The 21,834-nt window shown below is 41.0% G+C and overlaps 1 protein-coding gene across 3 annotated transcripts in view; it reads right to left on the bottom strand.

Moving 5' to 3' along the window:
• The window catches only part of KCND2 (potassium voltage-gated channel subfamily D member 2), a 462,503-nt gene that overhangs the window by 124,079 nt on the left and 316,590 nt on the right, over nt 1-21,834 (bottom strand). The window lies entirely within an intron of this gene.

Here is a 21,834-nt window from a genome sequence, read left to right on the forward strand (position 1 = left end):
CAATGGAGCACTGATAACACTGATCAATGCTATGCTATTGCATAGCATTGAACAGTGTATGCAATCTGAAGATTGCATGTAATAGTCTTCTATTGGGACTATAAAATTGTGTAAAAAAAAGTTTAAAAAAAGAAAAGTAAAAAAAAGTTAGAATCACTGCCCTTTTACCGTTTAAAAAAAAAAAGTAAACAAAAATAAACAAACATGTGGTATCGCTGCATGTGTAAATGTCTGAACGATATAAATGTAATGTCACTTTAACAGCACTGTTAATGGCACATACGTAAAAAATACCAAAGTTCTGAATTGCATATTTTTGGTCACTTTGTATGCCCTAAAAAATGTATAAAAAGTGATCAAAAAGTCCCATGAAAACAAAAATGAAACAGATGAAAAACGACACATCACGGCGCAAAAAATGAGCCCTCACACATCCCAGTATAGAGAAAAATTTAAAAAGTTACAGGGGTCGGAAGAGGACATTATTAACCCTTTAAGAACGCAGGGTTTTTACGTTTTTGCTATTTTTCCTCATCACCTTCTAAAAATCATAACGCTTTCAATTTTGCACCTAAAATTCCATGTGATGGGTTATTTATTGCGCCACCAACTCTACTTTGCAGTGACATTAGTCATTTTACCAAAGAATCCACAGCAAAATGGAAAAAAAATTAATTATGCAACAAAATTGAAGAAAAAATGCCATTTAGAAAATGTTGGGGGCTTTCGTTTCTACGTAGTACATCTTTTGGTTAAATTGACACGTTATCTTTATTCTGTAGGTCCATATGGTTAAAATGATACCCTACTTATATAGGTTTGACTTTGTCGTACTTCTGAAAAAAATCATAACTACATGCAGGAAAATGTATAAGTTAAAAATTGTCATCTTCTGACCCCTATAACTTTTTTATTTTTCCACGTACAGGCCCATATTTTGCACAGTGATCTGAAGTTTTCATTGGTACTATTCTTAGTATTGATCGGACTTTTTGATCTCTTTTTATAATTTTTTCATTTTGGACTTTGGATTATTTTTTGTGCCATTTACGCCATTGGCCGTGTGGTTTAATTAACTATATATTTTTATAATTCGGACATTTCCGCATGCGGCGATACCACATATTTTTTTTTTTATATACACAGTTTTTTTTTTTTTTTTTTTTTATGGGAAAAGGGGGGTGATTCAAACTTTTATTAGGGAAGGGGTTAAATGACCTTTAGTAACTTTTTTTCACTTTTTTTTTGCAGTGTTATAGCTCCCATAGGGGGCTATAACACTGCACACACTGATCTTTTACTCTGATCCCTGCAAAGCCATAGCTTTGCATTGATCAGTGTTATAGGCGGTTTATTGCTCAAGCCTGAATGTCAGGCTTGGAGCAATCAATCGCCGATCAGACGCGATGGAAGCAGGTAAGGGGACCTCCGCTCGCGTCCTAGCTGATTGGGACATCGCAATTTTATTGCGATGGTCCCGATCAGCCCGACTGAGCTGCCGGGAAGCTTTCATTTTAGACGCGGCGATCAATTTTGCGTCTAAAGGGTTAACAGCACATGGCACAACGATCTGTGCTGCACGCTATTAGCACACGTGACCCCGCGTTATATACCGGGACCGGGCGCAGGGCATATAGGTACGCCCTGCATCCTTAAGAGGTTAAACATGCCAATATTCGTACAAAAAAATTTTTTTCTAAAGGAAATCAAACCTATATAAGTCGGGTATCATGTTAACCAGTTAAAGACCAAGGACATTCTGGAACGTCCCCGCACCCTGGGCTTTAAGGACCAAGGACGTTCCAGTACGTCCTGGTGTTTCTCTGGTCTCTGCCGTGCGCCGGGCAGAGATCGGAACGGCATTCTTGCTGAAATCCTTCAGCAGGCATGCCGTGCAAATGCCGAGGGGGGTCCCTGGACTCCCCCAAAGTCTGTCTGGGCATGCTGGGAGTTGTAGTTTTGCAACATCTGGAGGGTCACAGTTTGGAGACCACTGTTACAGTGGTGCCCAAACGGTAGCCGTCCAGATGTTGCCAAACTACAACTCTCAGCATGCCTAGACTGCCCAGGCATGCTGGGAGTTGTAGTTATGTAACATCTGTCCCTTCAGATTTAGCAATTCTCATGACATTTTTGAAAATTGCTGCTTTACTTTGAAGCCCTCAAATTTTTTCTAAAAGCAAAAATATGTTCATTTTATGATGCCAACATAAAGTGGACATATTGTATTTGTGAATAAAAATAAAGTTTATTTGGAATATCCATTTTCCTTACAAGCAGAGAGCTTCAAAGTTAGAAAAATGCTAAATTTTCATGAAATTTGGGGATTTTTCACCAAAAAAGGATGCAAGTAACGCCAAAAATTTACCACCAAAATAAAGTAGAATATGTCACGAAAAAACTATCTCAGAATCAGAATGATAACTAAAAGCGTCCCAGAGTTATTAATGTTTAAAGTGACAGTGGTCAGATGTTCAAAAAACGCTATGGTCCTAAGGTGTAAAATGGCCTGGTCCTTAAGGGGTTAATCGTATGGACAGAATAAAGATATGGTGTAATTTTTACAGAAAAATGCACTGCGTAGAAACAGGAGCCCCCAAAAATTACAAAATTGTGTTTTTATTTTTTTTATTTTTGCCCCACAAATGATGTTGCTTTCTTTTTGCTGTTGATGTTATTACAAAGTAAAATTGGTGGCACAAAAAAACAAAGCCTTATATGAGTCTGTAGGTGGAAAATTGAAAGCGTTATGATTTTTAGAAGGGGAGGAGGAAAAACAAAAGTGCAAAAATGAAAAATGGGGTTATCAGAGTTTTTTTTTTTTTTCAAAGGGACAACCCTGTTGTAACTAGCTCAGGATTTTGGAATGTATTTTTGTATAAAGAAACAGGATGCCAGTCCTATATACAGGCAGTTGAGCTTGTCCTGTCAGCAGTTTTCACTGTGTGTATTACGGTAAAACCCAAATAAACTTAGGCTAGAAATGCAATACATTACTCCAGATTTATGGTAGAAGTCACGTCGTGTCACTTTTGATTATGTTTTCATTGTTTTAAATAAAATATACTGTTACACTATAGTCTACATATGCTGACGTAAGTACCGTCTGTGTATGCTGCTGAAGAATTTGGCAAAATGTAATCTTATGAATAAATAACATTGCTGGAATGTATTCTCTTCAGTAAAAAAAAACAAAAATCTATTAAACTACAGTCTGGGGAAAGTCCACTTTTTGTTAAGGGATTGGCATATTTTAAGTGCAATCCCTCTTTATTTAAGGAATGAATGATACTTATTTAACATTCCTTATTCCTGTTCTCCAATTATTCCAGTGCGCCATCTGAATTTATTGTTTTCTCTTTCTACTAAGTAGAATATGGCAGTTGTCGAGCCTAGCAGAATGGGGGTCAGCAGACACAGTTCTCCTGCTTAGTGGGTGTCCCAGAGGTGATAGATAACTCTACCTGTCAGAAATGTATTGTATATTTGTAGGATATAAAATAAATGTCCAAGATAGAAAAAAGCACTCTAAAATGTCAAAGTCCAGAAAAGGGGTCTAACTTTAAATGTCAGTATTTCATCTGTATAATTTATTAAAGAAAGAAAAAAAACACAGTTTTGAAGTCATGTTAATACTTATGGCCTGGTGGCAAGTGTTGGTAGGTAAGTGTTATTACTTTTTAGGCTTGACATAGATTATATGGTACTTTTTGCAGGTTTTCTGTCCCTCTATACAACTGCTGTAGGAAAAGAATAAATATAATAGTTCTACACCATGGCATTGTAAAACATTTGCATCTAAGTATGAGAACAAGCAACATCGCCGTACAGGGCAAAAAGTTCTCCTTTCCCCCCCCCCAAATCTTCCCCCTATCCTCCTCCAGATATCAAGCACCAGTGGTTAAGGTGATAGATTGCTAATCTATTTTGCTGTACATGCTCTGGTTTATATTACTTTCCTATTGATTTGTACAGAAGACTAGTTCCATGATCAAGGAGAAACTTCCATTACTATTCCCTGGAGACCAAAGAGAAAAACTGTCTTCCCTAGAAGAAGTGGAATATGACCAGGTTGGCTAAGCATGCCCCTTAGAAGTCTACCCTGAAGTTCTGTGACCACTTTTATGTGATCTGCCACTGTTACAGCATGGAGGACTTTTGACCACATTGGAGTGGGCTCGGGTAGTGTATTATACATGGCAGCCAGGCAGATGAATTCAACGGATAGAAGTCATTTCAATTATGCTGGCGAGGGAGATGCAGTTGAAAGCAGAGAAAACGGATTCCTACAGGAGCATCAAGACCTCAATAGGATGAAGTGCAAAGGTGCACCTCAGGTCAATATAGGAAGTCATGAGAAAATCAGCAGCCATAATAGGATGAGGAGTTATTACAGTGGTAGGCTCCTGCAGCAGGGTACTGTGGGATACAATAAGGGTCTAAGGGGCAATAGAGTCTGTTGCTTAGTGTACTAATTATCACAAAGACCCCAGAAGAGACCCTAGTTGGGAATTCCAAGGAAGGTTGCAAAATGTCTGATAGATTGGGTCTTACTTCTGGGACTGGCACTTATCTCTAGAATGAGGGCCCAATTTACATATTGTTTCTTATGTTTGTTAGAGAGATAGGGAAATGACTGTACATTTTAAACCACAAGGGACAGAGACTGATGTAAGTGATGACACTACAGTATGTACATGCTGCGGAATTTTGGCTCTATATAAATGACAGGAAATAAACAGAAACATGGAAAAGGTAGTAGGATCTAGATTAGTCTGCCATTGTATATATTTTTTAAATATGTTTATTCTAAGTATCTACTACTCTTTTAGAAAAACGACACTTTCTTACGTTGCTACTGATCTTCCCCCAACTAACCTCCGATTGTGCCATCTTCTTCTAGGCCACACATATTTTTTCTAATTTCAACGATTAGCAATTTTTTAGCAACTTCTCAAACATTTCAATTATCTATTGCAAGCCAACATGGAGGTCAATGCTTTCTATGCATGGTATCTTTTCAAACAATATTTATTCTGGAGTGGGCCATGTCTTTCTTGGATAACTTTTAAAGTCTGATATTTTATTTCCGATAAAAGTCTCAGAGTTGAGTGGGATTGATGAAAAGGCCAAATAACTACAATGTCAGCAAATCTGCTGACAATAAAAATGACAATTTACAAGCAATTAAGCTGTAAGGATTAATTTCTTCACTTAAAGGGATATTCCAGGATCTAAGCTTTTATCTCCTATCCAGAAGATAGAGGATACAATATCTGATCGCAGGGGGTTTGGGGGCCCGCTGCTGGGATGCTCTGCAATCGCCCTGCAGCACCCACATTGTATGAGGGGCTGCGTCTCCAGTGTCGGAAACTTCTGGGTTTCCGAGACTGGAGACATGACGTAATGCCATGCCCCCATGACGTCATGCCACGCCCCCTCCATTCATGTTTATGGGAGGGGCGTAACATACCTATGCCCCCTCCCATAGGCATGAATGGAGGGGGCGTGGTGGGACGTCACAGGGGGCATGAAGTTACGTCACATCTCCAGTCTCTGAAACCCGGAAGTTTCCGACACTGGAGACGCAGCCCAGCATGAAATGTGGGTGCTGCAGGGAGATCGCGGGGGGTCCCAGCGTCTGGATAGGGGATAAAAGCTTAGATCCCGGAATACCCCTTTAACTATGTATTGCAAAATTCTTTATTAATTTAAATGCCAAAGTCAACTCTACAGCAAAGAAGGTTTATTTACGTATTTACACCCTGTATTGTATGGGAAATGCCTTTACTCTGGTTATTGCTCCGTTTTGCACTGCTTACACAGGATATATAGGTGTACTGATGGGAAGGGATTAGCTAATACGTTTTGGTCAATTTCTCCCTGCCTCATATCAAAGCTTTTCCTGAAGTTGATGTTCTGATATATTCTATAACTGTTCTATTCTTCTCTACTCAAATCTCTTCACACAACATTCACTTTAGTTGAAGATTATTATTTTATTTTTTTTGTGGCAAGCTATTTTTAATGACATAGGAAAGAAGTAATACATGCCTATAAACATTTATTATATCTAACAGTAGAGCATATTTTTTTAGTAGTCTGTCATGGAACACTAACAAAATCTCCTAATTCTAAAGAAAGGGCTTTTCATTTTTATGTATAATGATGACAAACAGTAATGGAAGAGCCTGAACCGGGATGCTTGAACCATCCAGAAACATGTTGCCCTCGGGTTACTCACTTACTCTGATCTTTTTGGCTCTGCTTCAATAAGATTATGAGGCACAAGGTTTGGAGGCTATTTCTTATCTGCCTAATTTCTTAGGTAAAAGAAAACATGTTAGAGGATATTTTTATAGGTGATTTTGAAAACGGAGAAAGGAATGTAATAGCGCTGGTCCATTAGTCTTCCTCAAAATATTTATTTTACATTATTACTATATATATATATATATATATATATATATATATATATATATATATAGTAACAATGCCTAAGACTTCGCAGATGGGAATTTCAACCCTTGGCAATAGCTGTACTTTTAACCTTTGCTTTGAGTAACACATTGAGCAAGTGATACAGTGTATTCTGCCACTGGATTAAAAGCCGATTTTATATGGGCAGCAGCAAACATGCATGCACGCTTGAAGAGATTTTAGGGGCAAACACTTAATAATGTTAAGGGTAGGGTCACATATAGTGAAACACTGCAGATACGCAGACACCAGTCGCTAGAGCGATCTCCATGCTGTGGCCGGGTAGCCCTGTGTGTCTGTTCGTAGCAAATCTGCAGTGGGAAGTCCGCTGCTGCGAGCATACACCCAAACCGGGCTACCTGGCCACAGCAGGATTGGCATTAGCACATCTGCAGCGTGAAATATGCTGTGGATGGAGTGCTACGTGTGACTCTATCCTAAAACAAAGGTGGCCAACACAATAAAACTACAACCAGTATTTGGTTTCCATGGTCACATGTCTATGAGCAATTGCATCACAATGCAAAGACGGTGTCTGACCAGTGGCACAGGAGTGACATAGTTTCAATAGAAATAATATTACAATTTACTTTTAAACAATATGAAACATTTGAACATTGAAAAACTCCATCGACATAGCAGTTCAAGATGAGCAGAGCATGCATGTCATCCCATTGCAACTAACAATATTAGGAAATACCACAATATATATGCTGCCTTGATACTATAAAATTCCCATATTTTACAAATATACATTCTTTTATGCAGATCCGGAAGCCTCTTGTGTAAATTATCACATTTTGACAATGCGCAGAATATCATATATTGTGAACTGTAGCTGTTGTACAGTCATAAATGAGTATTTTCAGCTTTTCTGATTCCTCCACAGAAAAATGTGTCATATTATATACATTCTGAAATGATACATCAAAACCAACACATCTCTTTTGAACTTAAAGTGAAATTGAATCTACAGTATTTGTATGTGATCCTACTCCCAAACGCTGCCCAATCCACCCACTCTGTTCTGGGAATGCATTTGAATTTCAAAAAGACATGAGGAAAATAGAACAGCCTGCTGAAGAAATTTCCTAAAAGTTAGGTTTTTGCTGAATAAACACTTGTATGCCCAGGATTATGCCAGAAGCTACATGTCCCCGTGAGACAACAAAAGCAGCAGTATTTCTTTTTCATATTCCTATCACCATACAATCCTCATCAATTTAGTCAGTATATTGTTGCTTAGGAAAGAGGAAACATAGGGGAAAAGGGCAGTAATATTATGTGTTTATGTCATGCATAATCACACATACCCATACCTAACCTGTTTATTTGTATAACCTAACTGTAGTATGGTAAGCATAAAAGTCAGCATATTTATACATTGCATTACCCTATCAAAACCATACTTTACATTTAACCCAAAAGCCTGTAAACATAAATAGTTTCTTCTTCCTGACTGTATGTATGTACAGGACAGGCATCTAGTTAAAGGGGAACTCCGGTGTGTATCAATACTTATGCCCTATCCACAGAATCCTTTGGATAGGGGATAGGTGTCCGATAGTGGGAGGTCCAACTTCTGGGGACCCCCCCCCGTGATCTCCACTTCGGCATGAAGCGGTGGCCAACATGCCCCTTTATGTATCTCTATACACTAATGTGGAGTGGCACATGGCCACCACTTCGTGCAGAGGTGGCTCTGTGCATGGAGAGAGCTGGGGTGCCTTGGAGGAGATTGTGGGGGGTCAGACTGCCGTGACATTTATCCCCTATCTACAGGATTCTGTGCATAGGGGATAAGTACTCATGTTCCGGAGTTCCCCTGTAAATGGGTACTCCAGAAAATTGAACTTCTCAGACACTTATCCTCTATCTACAGGATAAGTTACTTTTTAGTGTGTTTATGGGTATAGTGAGGGCTCACTTTTTTATCATCCTTCTCTTTCATTTGCAATGTTTAATGGAAATAATTCAAGATCCGATACCCCATCAGGTGATATGTGACTACAGAGATCTTTACACAGTACAGAAAAAGCTAAAATAAGTTTACTTATAAAAAAAAAAAAAAAAAAAAAAGAATTTTAACGGCTATAATAACCTATCATGAGTAACATTGACATAACAGCAGGCTACGCGGTAAAATTTGCTTACATCTATATTTAAGATAAGCAAGGTAGGTTTAAAACTGCGAGTGTTTCAACATCAAAGAAAACAGGTGATACATGTCTTCCTCTGTTACTAGCAAACTGCATGAGATGTGTTGTGTATTGATGGCTTCCAATAGATTTCTCTATTAATGTTTTGGTGTCAGTTCTCCAGGGTGGAGAACAGAATTAAAGCCTCCAGCACTGTACAGAAAAAAATACACTCCCATGCCCTGGGGTCTCCAACCTCCAAAGTAGAAAGGATTTTTATTCCGATAGATGTATGTGTTTTTAATTAATAATGCAATCAAGATGAATCTCAGCTCCCATTGGGCTTCACTCCCCAAACTACCGATCTGTTAGAGAGAAATAGTTAAAGAGTACAGCACAGACTGCCAAAGACATAACAGTTTATTATATATCATGATATTCTAAATGTATTTTCTTCATGCAGATGTCATGTGAAACAATGTAAAATGTATTTCCTTTTTTTTTTTAATAAGGGTTTTATATCTATCTTATAAACTAGAACAGGATCATCAGAATCAACAATTCTGCCCAATGCAATAATGGGCACTCTGATAGTAGAAATAGGATAAGTAGTGAAATGTAGCTTCACAATGATTTATTTGCTATGCATACTGGATATCTAACTGATAGAAGACTTTCCATGGTCTTGTTGGGAGTAAAAGTTTATATGCTAGACAATGGGAATAATAGGTTTGTAAATAAAGTAAATGTTTAAATGTTTGTGTTTGAGTTTTTAAGAGGCATTGGGCTGTAAAGTTAGTGTCGTTCATAATGTAGTATTTGTACATGTGTTTTATGGCTGGTCTCACAATTCCTATGTGATCTTTGCGTCCTGATGTTCATTTTTTAGCAGCATACAGTGTTGTCTCAGGCTTTTCCCAGGTTGCAGTGCGGCCCCAGGCATAAGATCACTAGTCAGGTGTTGAAAGGGAGCATGGCAGCGCTTCAATGGGTGAAGTGACTGCTGGGTGAAAGGGAGATAATTTTCCACAGGACTGCGGGAAATTGTAGTTTTAAGCACAGCATGCATGGCTGGGAGCCTAAGTATCCCCACAATGGGTTGGGTGGCTAATGTGTGGGAGGGAGATATGTCACCTCCCACCTAGAAACAAAGGATCCTTAAAGGGGTAGTCCAGTGGTGAAAAACTTATCCCCTATCCTAAGGATAGGGGATAAGTTTGAGATCGTGGGGGGTCCGACCGCTGGGGCCCCCTGCGATCTCTCTGTACGGGGGCCAGGCTCTCTGGCCAGATAGCGGGTGTCGACCTCCGCACGAAGCGGCGGCCGACACGCCTACAATACATCTCTATGGCAGAGCCGGAGATTGCCGAAGGCAGCGCTTCGGCTCTGCCATAGAGTTGTATTGAGGGGGCGTGTCGGCCGCCGCTTTGTGCGGAGGTCGACACGCCCCCTTCCCGCGGGCTGTCGGGGCTCTGTACAGGAGATCGCAGGGGGCTCCAGCGGTCGTACCCCCCGCGACCTCAAACTTATCCCCTATCCTTAGGATAGGGGATAAGTTGTTCACCACTGGACTACACCTTTAAGATTGTAGTTGGAGGTAGGCACAGAACAAGCCAGCAGCATTAAGGGGGACTCAGGACACAGCTTTTTACTACCACCACAAGCACAAATCCTTGCTAAGCATGTCCATTACTGTCTGGCAGGTAAGTACTAAAGTCACCCCATGTTGGATAACCCCTTTAGGAGTCTGTCAGCACCACAGCAGCATGCAAACACAAGAAATCATGGGAAGTATCAAATCCTTACAGTCTCCCTTATCACTGAAAACTAAGGTTGGGTTCAGTTCTGCATCTGCTCCTCAGATTGACTTCCTTTTCTCTGCTCTATTCTGGCATTGGTAAAATGGATTAGAACTAATGTTGTACATTTAATTCCACATTGATTTCAAATGGTGCAGCATGCAGCAGAAATCAGAAATTACACTGGTTCAGGCCAGGTTCTAACTATGGAATTTCTGAGTGGAATTCCGTTTTGAAATTCTGCTCGGAAATTCCAGTGCAGCATAGTGTGTAAACTCTGCAGTGTGTACTGTGAAGCGGAATCCTATTGCCAGCAAAGGGATTCCACTGCACAGTTCACACTGAGTTTTTGAGGTGGACTTCCCCCCCCCCTCCCCAAGCTTTCCCTCAATGCTTGAACTTTCCGCCTCGCCTAGCCACTAAAAAACACCCACATTGTGTGATCTTGCCACTACTATGCTTCAATGTAAGGACGGTATTGGACAGGTGATGATCAGTGCCTGGTTTCATCCAGACTTGATGCTTAGAATTGAGGCCAAAAAATTCAATCAGAACAAAGAATCTAGTTTCTTATAATCAGGGAGCCCTTTAGGTAATTTTTTACAAATTCCGGGCAGGCTTTAAAGTGTCTTTTCCTGAGGAAAGTTGTTTTCCCAACCACTCTGCCATAAAGCCCAGATAGATAGGATGCTGCAATGATGGTTGACCTTCTGTAAATTTTTCTAATTTGCTTTCAGGATCTTTCGAGTTTTTGGTCGCCTTTCTCCCCAATTACTTAGTTTGGTGGGGCAGCCAGCTCCAGGAAGAGTCCAGGTTGTTCTAAACCTCTTTTTTTTTTTTTTTTTTTTTTAAGAATTATGGAGGCCACTGTGCTCTTAGGAACTTTCAATGGAGCAGAATTGTTTTTGTACCCTCTTCCAGACAATACTGTCTCTTAGTTCTACAGGCAGTTCTTTCCACCTCATGGCTTGTTTTTTTTCTCTGATCTACATTATCAGCTGTGAAACCTTATATACTGCTCAAAAAAATAAGGGAAACACTAAGATAACACATCCTAGATCTGAATGAACTAATCGTATGAAATACTTTCGTCTTCTTTACATAGTTAAATGTGCTGACAACAAAATCACACAAAAATGATCAATGGAAATCAAATTTATCAACCCATGGAGGTCTGGATATGGAGTCACACTCAAAATCAAACCACACTACAGGCTGATCAAACTTTGATGTAATGTCCATAAAACAAGTCAAAATGAGGCTCAGTAGTGTGTGTGGCCTCCACGTGCCCGTATGACCTCCCTACAATGCCTGGGCATGCTCCTGATGAGGTGGCGGATGGTCTCCTGAGGGATGTCCTCCCAGACCTCCCAGACCTGGACTAAAGCATCAACCAATTCCTGGACTGTCTGTGTTGCATGGAGCGAGACATGATGTCCCAGACATGCGCATTCGGATTCAGGTCTGGTTAACGGGCAGGCCAGTCCATAGCATCACCTGCTGCTGGGTTGTTGCCCTCCTACATCCTCCTCTATGTCTCCTGATGTACTGGCCTGTCTCCTGGTAGTGCCTTCATGCTCTGGACACTACGCTGACGACACAGCAAACCTGCTTGCCACAGCTTGCATTGATGTGCCATCATGCATGAGCTGCACTACCTGAGCCACTTGTGTGGGTTGTAGACTCCGTCTCATGCTACCACTAGAGTGAAAGCACCGCCAGCATTAAAAAGTGACCAAAACATCAGCCAGGAAGCAAAGGAACTAAGAAGTGGTGTGTGGTCACCACCTGCAGAACCACTCCTTTATTGGGGGTGTCTTACTAATTGCCTATAATTTCCACCTGTTGTCTGTTCCATTTACACAACAGCATGTGAAATTGACTGTCAATAAGTGTTGCTTCCTGAGTGGACAGTGTGATTTCACAGACTTGTGATTGACTTGGAGTTACATTGTGTTGTTTAAGTGTTCCCTTTATTTTTTTGAGCAGTGTATATACAGGGCTGTGTCTTCCCAAATCTTGTCCAATCAGCTGAATTTATCACAGGTGACTCCAATCAAGGTGTAAATGGGAGACCCCTATAGCTAAACTTTAAGTGTCAAAGCAAAGGGTCTGAATACTTATGTCTGTGTGAAATATAAGTTTTTCCTTTTGTATAAATGTGCAAAAATTTCCAAAATGGGCAGCATTGTGGGTTATTGAGTGCAGTTTTATGGGGGAAATGCAATTTTTTTATATTAGCAAAAGGTCTCAACATAACAAAAGGTTATGAAAACTTTCCAAACGTATTGTAAATGTGAACAAAGTTTTCTGCATTATAGCATATAGACAAATCAGTAAGAAATCAAATGCCAAAAAATGTCCATGGATGGTTGGATAGATGGAGGAGATTTATCGAAACTTGTACAGAGGAATAGCAGAGCAGTTGCCTATAGCAACCAGATTACTTCTGCCATTTTTAAAAAAGACCTCTGAACTATGAAAGCTGGAATACGATTGGTTGCTACTTCTCCACTGTGCCTCTGCACGTGTTTTAATAAATCTCCTCCATTGCCTCTATAATATTTGCCATTGGTTTTTGGTGATGTCTGCATAAAGGAAAATAATACCACAAAGCACTGTGCAAATATCAGACCATTGTGAAGAGAATGACTGAGTTGTCGTTCTTGATTCCCCTCAACCTAACATGCAAGTCATTGTACTATAATAGAAATACAATAAGGTCCCAAACCCAGCAGAGAGAGAGCAATAGAGCAATCCTAAACTAAACAAATGATGCTTTGAGGTTTAGGTTTTCTGTAATAAAGAGCAGATTTATTATTGGAACAGTATGCCCATGCCTAAATGTGGCAGAAGTTCAACTGGCACAGTCCCAGTACTGCATCACTATAAATCTCATTTACTGTTCTTGCCATATAAAATGTATTACGGGGAAAAATTAGTCGATATGGTCCATTGTGTAAGAACAGCGCTCGTGATAAGTTCAAAAAGAACGGCACTTTTCTGCTCTATGTTACTTAGAATATAACAACCTCCATAATTGCAAGGGAGGTGGAATGCTAAAATGTACGCCAGCTATGAACTACAGACAAGATATCAATGCAAAGGCTGTACTTAATCTGTTACATCCTATTATTACATTTCTTAAATAAGCCAAAAGGTGCCAAGCAAATGTAAGCTTTACAATATAATTTGTAATTTATAATTTGCCAGAGATAACCAAAGTCATGTTTTATAGTTAACTCTTCAAGGGTCTCTGTGGATGTAACTAGATCCAGTAAAATTCCTGGGATAAGTCAATCGGTAAATCAAAAAAACAATGAGTGGTAATATACAGCTAGGAAACTCCTCTGATAAAAAGAAATAAACGAAAAGCAGATATTAATCACATTTACTTGTTTGTTTCACCTTAATTTATGTTCTCTAGTCTTTCTGTTGAGCATCAAACCCAATTCTGTCTGATAATGTACAGTATATTCCAGCACTTATGGCCAATTGATTGAAGGAATTGTAGTGTAATAATAGAAAGGTCACACTTTAGTCATCTTTATCCACCACTGTCAGTAGACTCTCAAATGTCAAAATAATTTGGGCACTTGGTATTTACAGCACTGGTATATAATGCTCTATTTAAAGTTCCATTCATAATTCCTATTGATTGCTCGGTCACAACTCACAACAAGAATCACACAGCACGCAACTACTTCCATCCCTATTATAAGGCTATGTTTACACTTCAGAATGTCTGCATAGAAAAATCAGCAGCCATCCAAGGACATTGCTTAGGGGGGTCCTGAGACCCCCTTGTCGGCGATCGCTGTGATTTGCAGGTCAATTCTGACCGGCAAATCGTGGCTTTTCCGGGCTGAACGGGTCTCTGGTGACCCAAACGCCCGGAAAATAGGGACGATCGGAGCTGTCAGAGACAGCTCCGACCATCCTGAAGGATAGGAGTGAGGTGGCAGGGGTGCCATCTCCTCCTATCCCCTGCGACCGGCTGGTCAGGACTTACCGGCCAATTGCAGGGCAGGGGGTGAAAGTTGAGATCCCCCACTCTGAGCCCGAGAAGTCTGGGCAGAGCGGGGGGTAGATGACTGCGGGTGGTCGTTGAGGCGGGAGAAACGGAGAAAAATACCTGGAGGACTGGGGCAGGAACCTCCAGGCCCGGCGGCAGGCTGTGAGGAGGACCTTCAGCAGCATGCATCGTCGGCATCAATGGCAGCAGTGAAGATCGCTGGTAAGTAATCTTCCCTGCTGCCTTTTGGAGTTTCACAACTACAACTCCTAGCATGCCCAGATAGCCTTCGGCTGTCTGGGCATGCTGGGAGTTGTAGTTTTGCAAATACTAGAGGCACACTAGGAAACATTGTCTATTTCCTAATTCAGTGGTTCCCAACCTGTGTGCCTCCAGCTGTTGCTAAGCGGGATGGACTTGCTGCGGCAGGCGGCACCCAGGTGGCTACCCCTGGCACGGCTCGACCACACAGGCGACTGAGGAGATGCGAGGCACAGGTGGGGTAAGGAAGCTCGTAGTCAGGTTAGCAGAAGGTCAGGGTAGGCAGCACAGTAGCATAGCCAGGACATAGCAGGAGGTCAGTAGGCAGGCGGCAGAGGAGCAAGGTAGGGTCAGAGAGCAAAGGATCAGATACGAGGCAAGGCTATAGTAGGAATGCTTTCTCTCAGGCAACAAAGATCTGGCAGGGAAGTGAGGAGGGTGGATGAATTTATCAATGAGCCACAGGTGAATTACACTAATGAGGGCACTGGCCCTTTGAATCTTAAAGCTCTGGCATGTGCTCTAGGGGATGGGGACATGCGTGCCGGAGCAGAGAGGCACAGTGACCAGGTGAGTGACAGACTGGGGCTCGCATGCGGGTCCCAGCCCTGCCGGCAGCAGCAAGTAACGGGACCATGCGCTCATGGGCCAGTGTGTGTGGCCGGAGCGCAAAACGTAACACTAACTGTTGCATAACTACAACTCCCAGCATGCATGGTCTGTCAGTGCATGCTGGGAGTTGTAGTTTTGTAGCAGCTGCAGGTTTGCCCCCCAAGTAAATGTACAGGGTACATTCACACGGGCGGGGGTTTACAGCGAGTTTCCTCCTTCAAGTTTGAGCTGCGGCAAATTTTCCGCTGCAACTCAAACTCCCAGTGGGAAACTCTATATAAACCCCCGCTCGTGTGAATGCACTTTAAAAACACTACACTAACCCTAAATAAAGAGTTAAACACTAAATATACACACCCTTACACTGTTGCGCCCCCTCCCCCCAATAAAGAAAAATGGTCTCATACGGCACTGTTTCCAAAACGGAGCCTTCAGCTGTTGCAAAATAGCAACTCCCAGTATTGCCCAACAGCCATTGACTGTCTAGGCATGTTGGGAGTTTTGCTAAATCTGGAGGCACCCTGTTTTGGGATAACTGGCATACAGTATTTTTGGTTGAGGAGGCAAGTGCCATGCTTGCATTCGGGTACACCCCTATGAAAAATTCATTGAAGCCTCAAAATGGTCATGGTGTTCTCTCACTCTGAAGCCCTGTCATATTTAAAGGCAACTGTTTAGGGCCACACATTGCGTTACAGATTTTGGGGGGCTTTTTCTCCTTTTACCACTTATGAAAAGGTAAAATTGGGGTCTACACCAGCAAGTTAGTGTAAAAAAAAAATAATAATTACACTAACATGCTGGTGTTGCCCCATACTTTTAATTTTCATAAGAGGTAAAAGGAAAAAAGAACCCCAAACTTTGTAACGCAATTTCTCCTACGCATGGAAATACCCCATATGTGGGTGTAAAGTGCTCCGCGGGTGCACAACAGGGCTCAGGAATGAGAGCACACCATGTACATTTGAGGCCTAAAATGGTGATTTGCACAGGGGTGGCTGCTGGTTACAGCAGTTCTGACAAACACATGTGACCCCATTTCAGAAACTACACCCCTCATGGAACGTAACAAGGGGTGCAGTGAGCATTTACATGTGGATGGGGTCCACTGTTCTGGCACCATGGGGACTTTGTAAATGCACATGGCCCCCGATTACTATTCCAACCAAATACTCTCTCCAAAAACCCAATGTCGCGCCTTCCCTTCTGAGCCCTCTAGTGCACCCACAGAGCACTTTACATCCACATATGAGGTGTTTACTTACTTGAGAGAAATGGGGTTATACATTTTGGGAGACATTTTCACCTATCACTCCTTGTAAAAATGAAAAATTTGGGGTAACACCAGCATTTTAGTGAAAAAAATCAAAATGTTCATTTTCACATCCAACTTTAGTGAACATTATTCAAACACCTGTGGGGTGTTAAGTTTCACTGTACCCCTTGTTACATTCCTTGAGGGGTGTAGTTTCCCAAATAGCGTGCCATTTTTTTTTTGCTGTTCTGTCGCCATGGGGGCTTCCTAAATCAGACATGATCCCAAAAAACATTTCAACAAAACTCGCTTTCCAAAAGCCCAATGTCGCTCTTTCCCTTCTGAGCCCTCTAGTGCACCCACAGGGCACTTTACATCCATATGTGAGATATTTCCTTACTTGAATGAAATGGGTTTACACATTTTGGGGGACATTTTCCCCTATTATTCCTTGTGAAAATGAAAAAATTGGGGTAACACTAGCCTTTTAGTGAAAAAAATCTAATTTTTCATTTTCACGTCCAACTTTAACGTAAGTTTGTCAATCACCTGTGGGGTGTTCAGGCTCACTATACCCCTTGTTACATTCCTTGAGGGGTGTAGTTTCCCAAATAGTTTTCTTTTTTGCTGTTCTAGCACCATGGGGGCTTCCCAAAAGCGACATGCCCCCCAAAAACCATTTCAGCAAAATTCGCTCTCCAAAATCCCTTTGTCACTCCTTCTCTTCTGAGCCCTCTAGTGCACCCACAGAGCACTTTACGTTCACATATGAAGTATTTCCTTCTCGAGAGAAATTGAGTTACACATTTTGGGGGGCTTTTCCTTCTTTTACCCCTTGTATAAATAAAAATATATGGGTCTCCAAGAACATGTTAGTGTAAAAAAAGGATTTAGAATTTTCGCCTCCACTTTGCTGCTATTCTTGTGAAACATCTAAAGGGTTAACAAACTCTCTGAATGTAATTTTGAATATGTTGAGGGGTGCAGTTTTCATAATGGGGTCCATTATGGGGTATTTCTAACATAAAGACCCTCACATTTACTTCAAAACTGAACTGGTCCCTGAAAATTTCAGATTTAGAAATTTACGTAATAAAAATTGGAAAATTGCTGCTATAATGTCTTTAAAAAGTAAAAACATGTCAACTTTATGATGCCAACATATTGTTTATGTGAATCATTATATAATTTATTTGGTATGTTGACTTTCCTTACAAGCAGAGAGCTTTAAAGTTAGAAAAATGCAAGATGTTCAAATTTTTCATGACATTTTGGAATATTTCACCAAGAAATGATGCAAGTATGGACGAAAATTTACCAGTAATATAAAGTAGAATATGTCACGAAAAAAGAATCTAGAAATCAAACTCATACTTAAAAGCATCCTAGAGTTATTAATGCTTAAAGGGGCATTCCACTAGAAAACATTTTCTTTTAAATCAACTGGTGCCAGAAAGTTAAACAGATTTGTAAATTACTAAAAAACCTTAACCTGTTCCGGACGTGGGGCGTATGCAAACGCCCTGCATCCCGAGTGCATAAGGACGTAGGGCATATGGATACGCCCATGGGAATTTTCGGTCCCTGTCGCTAGCCGGTTTGGGACGGGGATGCCTGCTGGAATCATTCAGCAGGCATCCCGGCACATCGCCGAGGGGGGGTCCTGAGACCCCCCCATGTCGGCGATCGCAGAAAATCGCATGTCAATTCAGACATGCGATTTTCTGCTATTCTGGGCTGATTGGGTCTCTGGTGACCCGATCACCCGGAAAATAGGGATGATCGGAGCTGTCAGTGACAGCCCCGATCATCCTGAATCCTGACCAATGGCAGCGCAGGACAGTGGGTTGGCAACCCCCGTTCTGCCCACCCCTGGATGTCGGGCAGAATGGGGGGAGAAGATGGAGGCCGGTACCTGACCAGAAGATGCGTGGGGACCGCCGATCATCGCTGGAGACAGCGGAGATAATGGCGCAGGTAGGGAAACGATGGGGGGGTGAAAGGAAGGGGGCAGTAAGTGATATTTACTGCTGCCCTTCCTAGTGGGTGCCAAACTGCAACTCCCAGCATGCCCAGACAGCCAAAGGCTGTCTGGGCATGCTGGGAGTTGTTGTTTTGCAACATCTGGAGGGTCACAGTTTGGAGACCACTGTTACAGTGGTGCCCAAACGGTAGCCCTCGAGATGTTGCCAAACTACAACTCTCAGCATGCCTAGACTGCCCAGGCATGCTGGGAGTTGTAGTTCTGTAACATCTATCCCTTCAGATTTTGCAATTTTCATGACATTTTTGAAAATTGCTGCTCTACTTTGAAGCCCTCTAATTTTTTCAAAAAGTTAATAATATGTCCATTTTATGATGCCAACATAAAGTAGACATATTGGGTGACATTTACTAATCTAGTCTATTCTGGGTATGCTTATAGACCAGTGTATGTGGTAGTCTCCTGTCTATTGTGCTCCTAATTTATCAAAGGTCTCACAGCCCTTGATAAATTCTGTGCTCAGACTTCAGGGTCTACAGCTTAAACTGCATTTAGACCTGCTCCAACATGGTCTGACATTTCAGCGTATTTTGGGCAGATGCGACTTGTCGCACAAAAGTCGCACTTGATAAATTCAGCACCAATGCATTTTCCACTGCATTTCCGTCTAAAATAGACTTGCATGCATCATGTTCTAAAAGTCCTCTGCAGCAAAAGTCGCAGAAAAGTCGCACCTATTTAGACTGTGACTTTCTGTGCGACAAATTTAGACAGGAAAAACCAGTCTAAATCCTTTGATAAATCTCCCCCATTGTATTTATGTATACAAATAAAATTTATTGGGAATATCCATTTTGCTTACAAGCAGAGAGCTTCAAAGTTAGAAAAATGCTAAATTTTCTAAATTTTCATTAAATTTTGGGATTTTTCACCAAAAAAGGATGCAAGTAACGACGAAAATTTACCACCAAAATAAAGTAGAATATGTCAGGAAAAAAAATCTCAGAATCAGAATATTGGGTAAAAGCGTCTTAGAGTTATTAATTTGTAAAGCGACGGTGGTCAGAATTGCGAAAAAGGGCTCAGACCTTAAAGGTGAAAAAGGGCTGCGTCCTTAAGGGGTTAATCCTTCCAGTACTTATCAGCTGCTGTTATGATTCACAAGAAGTTTTTTTTTTTTTCAAATTACAAAATTACAATAATGCATTTCAAAATTCGCTTTACACAATATAAATAATCCCACCCACACCCCTGTCCCCCCACCCACTACCAGCTAGGATGCCTCATCCCATTTCTTCCACTCGTTTTCAACTTTTTGACCTATCTTTTTTCCCTGATAGTAAATAGCTTCAAATCTTCTCATTTGTTGAACTTCCCTCTGCCACTCAACCCAACATGGGCCCTGGGGAGCAAACCATCTCCTAAGAATAATTATTCTAGCTAATCCGAAAGCCTTTATCAGAACACTGTTCTTGCACGGCACCCTAAGTCCTATCCCTAGAATGGCCGTTTTAATATCAAAGCTTATCTTTGTACCCAGTTTCGTTTCTACCATCTTATATACCCCTGTTCAAAAAGAAAGCAGTTTTGGGCAGCTCCACAACGTGTGACAAATCCGCACCTTCCATATTACATTTCGGACATTTAGAGTCAAGTCTTTTTCCTATCTTATACAAGAACCCCGGCGTATATGGGATCCTATGTATCAGCTTTATCATAGAAGTTTTATGGTTCATGTTGAGAGATGATTGGGAAATATTTATAAACACTTCCCTCCATTCTTCCCCATCGATCTGACCTACTACTTGCTTCCATTTATCCCTACTCTTTGGAGGAAATTTTTCAACGGAAAATCTAACTAGGCCCTTATATAAGTTACCTAATACCTTTGTCGAGGAGGACCGAAGCCCAAACATATAGTCAATTAACTCATGTCTATTTATTGCCCATCTAGGGTTGTTCTTCTCCTTCTCAAAAGCGCTTTTGATTTGTAAGTATGAAAAGTATTCGCTCTGACTAATACTAAATTCCCTATTGAATGTTTTCCACTCTTTTAGCGTGCTTTCTATCACAAAATATTTAACTCTAATAACCCCATTTCTTTCCCAGTTAACATATTCCTTTAGTTTCATCATTTCTGGAAAATTTCCATTACCCCACATTAGTGTGTAGTGCATACTACCCTTAATCCCTAATAAACGTCTCGTGAATCTCCATACTTTATTAAACATATTACAAGTGGGGATTTTTCCCCTGTGCATACATCTTCCCCCTTCAATTAATTCCAAAGTGCTATCCCCCCTAATACCTAGTTTAGAAAAAAAAACTTTTAAAACATCATCTTCCTTTATCATGTATTCAATTTGTGCCGCTATATAATACAGTTGCATATTTGGTATACCCAAACCACCACAACTCAAAGGAGGACTCAGAAATGTGTGTTTCATCCTTGTTTGTTTCCCATCCCATAAAAAATCATTAATCTCACTCTGTATTTTAAAATGGTGTTCCCCTAACCAAACTGGTGCTGCTCTAATCACATGCAAAACCATAGGGAAAATAATTGTCTTTATCAGAGTAATTCTTTCAGCCATATTCATACGCAACTTTTTCCATATTTGAATTTTGTTTCTTACTTTCTGTCTCAATGGGGTAATATTCAACTGGGCAAACTCTTCTATATTTCTCGAAATCTTAATTCCTAGGTATTCCAGGGCCTCGTTTTCATGCAAAACATGTATCACTCTCTGGCAGCCCTGGCTATCACCTGACAACATTAATAATCCTGATTTATTCCAGTTTATCTGAAAGCCAGAATATTTACCAAAATCCTTTATCAAATCAATAATGCTAACAAGCTTTCTTCCTGGATCTGTGACAAACAATACAACATCGTCTGCATAAAGCAGTATTTTCTCCTCCTCTCCCTCGACACCAAACCCATCAAACAAGCTGGAAGATCTAATCAACTGCGCGAGGGGTTCAATGAAGAGGGAGAAGAGGAGCGGTGATAGGGGGCATCCCTGCCTAGTTCCTCTCTGCAGCGTCACTACCTCCCGGGAAATAATATTATTAATATTAACTTTGGCTTTGGGGGATCTATATAGGACCCTAAGCCCCTGTAAGAAGCCTTCTCCAAGATTCATATGTTCTATTATTTTAAAGAGGAAGCCTCACTCCACCCTGTCAAATGCTTTTTGAGCGTCAAGAGACAGGATGGAGTGGGAGCCCCCCTCACCCCTTTCCTGCATATTAAGAAAAACTCTTCTAATATTATTATAGATATTTCT

Source organism: Hyla sarda, chromosome 4 (assembly GCF_029499605.1).
Source record: "Hyla sarda isolate aHylSar1 chromosome 4, aHylSar1.hap1, whole genome shotgun sequence".
In the NCBI taxonomy this organism is placed as follows: Eukaryota; Metazoa; Chordata; class Amphibia; order Anura; family Hylidae; genus Hyla; species Hyla sarda.